Raw genomic sequence first — 7033 nt, 5'->3', positions numbered from 1 at the left:
TCTTTCAGGAGGTGTTGGAAGGTCCCTGAGGCAGAACCAAATGCCATTTGCATCAGTTTCCACCATGGGTGGAGTAGGCTGACACCTGTCTTCCTGCTTAGCCTTGTAAAACCACTGTTGCTGTGTGACTCCGTTAACACGTGGCTCAGTCCCAGTCTTGTTGGGCAGTGAATCATCTCAGGGACCATTGCCCTAAAAGGACTGTGCTCAACATGATATCAGGCTGAAACTTAGGTTGCTCTAGGAATCCAGTGTGCATTGGTCTTACAGCAGCACAAGCTATAGTGAGGTCTCAGTGTATCCACATGACTGTTTGGGCTTTCTGGATGGGATATTAAGCCTGAGTGCATGGTGGTGGTCACTGAAATGGCCCTGTGGGGTTTTTTTTGTTGGTTGTGGGGCTTGAACTCTAGGCCTGGGTTTTGACTCTGAATCCTTCAGGTCAAGGCTAGCTCTTTAACACTTGAGCCACAGTTCCACCACCAGTTTTCTTATGTTTTTGTGGAGATAAAAGTCTCAAAGTATTTTCTGCCTGGGCTGGTTTTCAACCCTAATCCTCTGATCTCAGCCTTCTAATTAGTTAGGATTACAGGTCTCTGCCAACACTGCAAAGCTTGTGGCTTCCTTGACAAAACTTTCCATGCTTCTGTGACACATCCTGGTTCTCCATCCCACTTGTCATGGATAAGACAGAAAAGCAAGATGGTGATATTGTCCCACAGCTTAGTGTGGCCCAGGTGATAGCATCACACCGGTGCCATGACCCCATAGCCAAGACAGCCTCTGGCAGAGCTCTGTAATCATCTCAGTACCTGAGAAAGTCATCTACCACCAGACAATCAGAGTTCTACTCTAGCTATCACTAATTGCATATGGTGGGCCCAATCTTGGACAATGAGCCCACCTCTACCACATAAAACCTGGGAGGATCTTAGTGCTCACCCAGGGCTGTCTGGTCTTTTTTTTATTGTGAAAATACTGTTCAGAGGGGTTACAATTACATGGGCAAGATAATGCGTACATTTCTTACCAAGCATTGCAGCCTCCTCCTTTGGTTTACCCTTCACATCCCTTCCCAGCCTCCCCCCTCTCCCCGAATACCAATCCTTCTCCTTCTCCCCCTTCCCCCCCCCGTACCGACATTGTAAAGCTCGTTTTGGACATGACAACTTGTACTTCTCATTGTTGCAACAGGTCCACCTGTATCCTTAAACAACTGGTTTTTCCCCATCTCCTCCACAAGTTATACTGACATCTAATATAGTGAAAGAAGGGGTTATACTGTGGGGGAGGGACATACAAAGCAACAAAGAGATAATATTATAAATGCGTTAGAAACACATGCATAAAAGAAAAAAACATTAAAATACATATCTAAGGGTTCATTTTCCTGACATCACATTATCTGACCTTTTCCGCTTGACTCATACATATACTAGATATTGCAAATAAGGAAAACCATGGGACTTATGTTTCTTTGGGCTTGGCTTACTTCACTTAATATAATTTTTTGCAAGTTTTTCCATTTCCTAACAAATGGGGCAATGTCATTCTTTCTGCTGGAGGCATAGAATTCCATTGTGTATATATACCACATTTTCTTGATCCATTCATCTACTGAGGGGCATCTGGATTGGTTCCATATCTTAGCTATGGTAAATAATGCTGCAATAAACATAGTTGTGCTGGTAGCTTTAGTGTGGTCTTGTTTGTAAACATTTGGGTAAATGCCCAAAAGTGGGATTGCTGGGTCATAGGGGAGTTCTATGTGAAGTCTTTTGAGGAACCTCCATACTGCTTTCCAAAGTGGTTGAACAAGTTTACATTCCCACCAACAATGAAGTAAGGTTCCTTTCTGTCCACATCCCCTCCAGCATCTGTTGTTGTTAGATTTCTTGATTTTTGCCGTTCTAACTGGGGTGAGGTGATATCTCAATGTTGTTTTGATTTGCATTTCTTTTATGGCTAGGGATGTTGAACATTTCTTCATGTGTCTATTGGCCATCCTTCTTTCTTCTTCAGAGAAGTTTCTCTTTAAGTCTTTTGCCCACTTATTTATTGGGCAGTTGTTTCTTTGAGGATTTGTTGTTGGGGGATTTAATTTTTTGTGTTCCAAGTATATTTTAGATATGAGACCCTTGTCCGTTGTATGACTAGTAAAGATCTTCTCCCAATCCGTGGGCTTTCTATTGATCTTGCTAGCTATGTCATTTGCCCCGCAGAAGCTCTGCAACTTTATGCAATCCCATTTGTCCAACCTTTCTTTGATTTGTTGTGTTTCCGGGTCTCTATTCAGAAAATTTCGGCCTGAGCCAAGGAGACCTAGGGTTTCTCCTATTCCGTCCTGTAATGTTTTCAGAGTGTCTGCTTTGACTTCAAGGTCTTTGATCCACTTGGAGTTGATTCTGGTGCAGGGTGATATATAACGATCTAGCTTTAGTTTTCTACATGTAGTTAACCAATTTTGCCAGCACCATTTACTGAAGAGGCTGTCTTTCTTCCATTCTATTGTTTTAGCTCCCTTATCGAAGATTAGATGGCTATAGGTCTGTAGGTTCATTTCTGGGTTTTCAATTCTATTCCATTGGTCCTGAGGTCTCTTCTTATGCCAATACCAAGCTGTTTTGATTACTATGGCTTTATAGTAGGGTTTGAAATTTGGTATTGATATTCCTCCAGCAGTGTTCTTTCCATTGAGGAGCGTGTTTGCTATTCGGGGTCTTTTATTGTTCCATATGAATTTTTGGATTGCCTCTTCTATTTCTTTGAAGAATGAGGTTGGAATTTTGATAGGTATTACGTTGAATTTGTAGATAGCCTTGGGAAGTATTGCCATTTTCACGATGTTAATCTTTCCAATCCAGGAGCATGGGAGGTTTTGCCATTTTCAAAGTTCTGTTTTGATTTCCTTTTTCAAGATTTTAAAGTTTTCATCATAGAGGTCCTTCACTTCTTTGGTTAAGTTAATTCCTAGGAATTTTATTTTTTGTGGGCTATTACAAATGGAGTTGCTTTCCTAATTTCAGCCACACTTTTCTCATTGTTGGCATGCAGAAAAGCCATTGATTTTTAAGGGTTAATTTTATACCCTGCTATTTGCCAAAGTTTTGAATCAGCTTGAGTAATTTGGGAGTGGAGTCTATGGGATTCTTTAAATACAAGATCATGTCATCTGCAAAGAGGGAGAGTTTTATTTCTTCTTTCCTTATTTGGATCCCCTTTATGTCTGCATCTTGTCTTATTGCTGTAGCTAGGCATTCTAATATTAGATTGAAGAGAAGTGGAGAGAGTTGGCATCCTTGTCTTGTCCCTGAGTTAAGAGGAAATGGCTTTAGTTTTTCACCATTGAGTATAATGTTGGCTGTAGGTTTGTCATATACAGCCTTTATTGTATTGAGGAATGTTCCATGGATTCCTAATTTTTCCAAAACCTTCCTCATGAAGGGGTGTTGGATCTTGTCGAATGCTTTTTCTGCGTCTAATGAGATAACCATGTGGTTCTTACTCTTGCTCCTGTTGATGTGATGAATAATATTAATTGATTTGCGTATATTGAACCAGCTTTGCATCCCTGAAATGAATCCTGTTTGATCGTGGTGTATGATTTTTTGGATGAATTGTTGAAGTCGATTGGCCAAAATTTTGTTGAGAAGTTTTGCATCAATATTCATCAAAAAAATGGGTCTATAGTTCTCTTTCTTTGATGAGTCCCTGCCTGGTTTTGGGATGAGGGTTTTGATGGCTTCATAGAATGTGTTCGGTAGTGAGCTTTCTCTTTCAATTTCATTAAAGAGTTGGAGGAGTATTGGTGTGAGCTCTGCTTTGAAGGCCTTGTAAAATTCGGCTGTAAAACCATCTGGTCTTGGACTTTTCTTAGCTGGGAGGTCTCTTATTGCTGTTTCTATTTCAGTGCTTGATATGGGCCTGTTAAGATAGTTTAACTCATCTTGGTTTAGTTTTGGCATGTCAATATTTGCTAGGAAAAGGTCCATTTCTGTCAAGTTCTCAAACTTATTAGCATAGAGTTTTGAGAAGTATTCCCTTATAATGTTCTGAATCTTGGTTGTTTCCGTGGTGATGTTTCCATTCTCATCTCTGAGTTTATTAATTTTCTGATAAGATTTGCTGAGGGTCTGTCAAGTTTGTTAAGTTTTTCGAAGAACCAACTCTTTGTTTTGTTGATTCTTTCTATAGTTTTTTTGGATTCTAATTCATTTAATTCTGATTTAATTTTGATTATTTCTTTCCGTCTACTGGATTGGGGTTTATCTCGCTGCTCTTTTTCAAGGAGGTTTAGATGTGTCATTAAATTGTTAGTTTCAGATCTCTCCAATTTGTTGATGTAGGAGCTCAGAGCTATAAACTTGCCTCTGAGTACTGCCTTTGCTGTGTCGCAGAGGAGCTGGTAATTTGTGTGTTCATTTTTGTTGAATAGCATGAACATTTGAATTTCCTTTCTAATCTCTTCCATGACCCACTCATGATTCAGCAGTGTGTTGTTCAGCCTCCATGTGATGCCGGACTTTCTTTGGTGGCTTTTGGTGTTGAGTTCTAATTTTATTCCCTTGTGGTCAGAGAGGATGCAAGGTATAACTTCAATGTTTCTGAATTTAGACAAGTTTGCTTTGTGGCCCAAAATATGGTCTATTTTAGAAAACATTCCATGTGCTGCTGAGAAAAACGTGTATTCTGATGCTGCTGGGTGAAATGTTCGGTAGATGTCTGTTAAGTCTAGTTGATCTATGCAGCTGTTTAGATCTGTGGTTTCTCTGTTGAGTTTTTGCCGAGTTGATCTATCTAGTGGGGAGAGTGGTGTGTTAAAATCCCCAACAATTAATGTCTATGGATGTATATGGGATTTGAGGGAAAGTAGTGTTTCTTTGATAAATTTGGGTGCTCCATTGTTTGGCGAATAGATATTTAGAATTGTAATATCCTCCTGAATTAGAGATCCTTTAATTAGTATGTAGTGACCTTCTTTATCTCTTCTCACGAATTTTAATTTGAAGTCTATTTTATCTGATATTAGGATTGCAACTCCGCCTGTTTATGGGGGCCGTTTGCTTGGTAGATTTTGTTCCAGCCTTTAACATTGAAAATGTGTTTGTTTTTTCGGGCAAGGTGTGACTCCTGCAGGCAGCAGATAGAAGGGTCTTGTTTTTTAATCCAACTAGACAGTCTGTGTCATTTAATTGGAGAGTTCAGTCCGTTAACATTAAGAGATAGGACTGAGAGGTATTTGGGAGTTCCTGCCATGTTATCCACCTTCTTGGGTGCTGCGAAAACTGGGTTCTTCCTATGGTTCTTGGATTCTCAGTTTGGGTGCAGTTTCTTGGCCTTTATTGTGGTCTTGTTGGTTTTCTATGTGTAGGACATCTTTAAGAATCTTTTGTAGGGCTGGTTTGGTGGAGATGTATTGTTTCAATTTTTCTTTGCTATGGAAGGTTTTTATTTGGCCTTCAGTTATGAAGGAGAGTTTAGCTGGGTACAGTATTCTTGGTTGATAGTTGTTTGTTTTTAGGGCATGGCATACATCATTCCAGCCTCTGCTTGCTTTGATTGTCTCTGCTGAGAAATCTGAGGTGATTCTAATTGGTTTCCCTTTATAGGTGATTAACCTTTTCTCCCTGACAGCTTTAAGGATCTTTTCCTTGGTCTGAGTTGATCCTGTGTGGATTATAATGTGACAGTGGTATGTCCTATTCTGGTCTGGTCTATTTGGGGTTCTAAAAGCTTCTTGTATCTGAATAGGCCTATCTTTTTGTATGTTTGGGAAGTTCTCTGCTAGGATCCTGTTAAACAAATTTCCTAGACCATTAACTTCTGTTTCTAGGTGTTCCTCTACACCCATTATCTTTAGATTAGGCCTTCTGATGGTGTCTTCCAGGTGTTGGATAGATCTATCATATTTCTTGGACTTGTCTTGGATGGTTGTATGTTCTTTCTCTATAATATCTAGGCTGTCTTCAATCCCTGAGATTCGATATTCTGCATGGTCTAACCTGCTGTCAAGACTCTCTACTTTGTTTTTTATCTCTTTTCCTTCTAGTTGGTCAGCTTTGATGGCTTCAAGTTCTTTGTTGAAGCTCTGTTTTAGGTCTTGTATGAATTTCTTTACTTCCTTAATTTGGTGTTCAGTGTTTGTTCTCAAATCACTTAGTTGATTGGTTATGGTTTCTTTGGACTCTCATTCCTTCTGTTGGGTTCCATTCAGCATTCCCTTTGTGGTCTCCCTGACTTCCTTCAGCTCTTTGTTAATGGATTCCATGAATGCCTTTAGTGATCTTTGTGTATTCTCTACCTGGTCTCTCAATTCCTGTATTACTCTTTGATTAGCTTCCTCCCGTTTGTGGGATTCCTGCAGTTCTCTTTGAGTGTTCTCAGCCTGCTCACACCATTCCTCCCTTTCTCTTTGAGTATTCTCAAGTTGTTCACGCAAATCCTGTATCAGTTTTTGAGTAGCTTCCTCACGCTTATGATATTCCTGTATAAGCTTTTGGGATGCCTCCTCTCTCTCCCTTTCACGCTCATACAGAGTCCTTTGTAAGTTGTCAAAATTCTCATTTATCATGTTTGCCAGCAGTGTTTGTAGAGCTATTTGGGAACTCTCCTCTGGATTATTCATTATCTGTTCTGACCCCTGATTATCAAGATTGGGAATTGAGATATCCGGATTTGCAATTTTTCTTGTGTTTTTCCGGCTTACTCTGCCCATTTGAGATGAAAATAGCACCAGTTTTGTGCTAGAACACTATCATAAGGCAACCATCAATCAAAGTTTGCATTTGTACAGTCAATAGTCTACAGATACAATCTAGTTCAACAGATACATCTATTCAACATCAAACAACTAAATGTTAATGGGCTTCGAACGGCAGAGAAGAATTTGGAAAACCGGAAATTATTAGGGTTAGGGAGAGATGTGGGTAAAAAATAGGAATAGATTGGTGTGGGGAGGCACAGGGAGAGTTAACTATGTCCTAATCCCAATGCAGGAAATAGGTTGGGTAGGATGCAAGTAGAGAGAGAGAGA

The sequence above is a fragment of the Dipodomys spectabilis genome, unplaced genomic scaffold (assembly GCF_019054845.1).
Source record: "Dipodomys spectabilis isolate Male_0828 unplaced genomic scaffold, ASM1905484v1 ptg000173l, whole genome shotgun sequence".
NCBI classification, from domain to species: Eukaryota; Metazoa; Chordata; class Mammalia; order Rodentia; family Heteromyidae; genus Dipodomys; species Dipodomys spectabilis.
The sequence above is the reverse complement of the archived record's forward strand: the minus strand, read 5'-3'. Positions refer to the sequence as shown.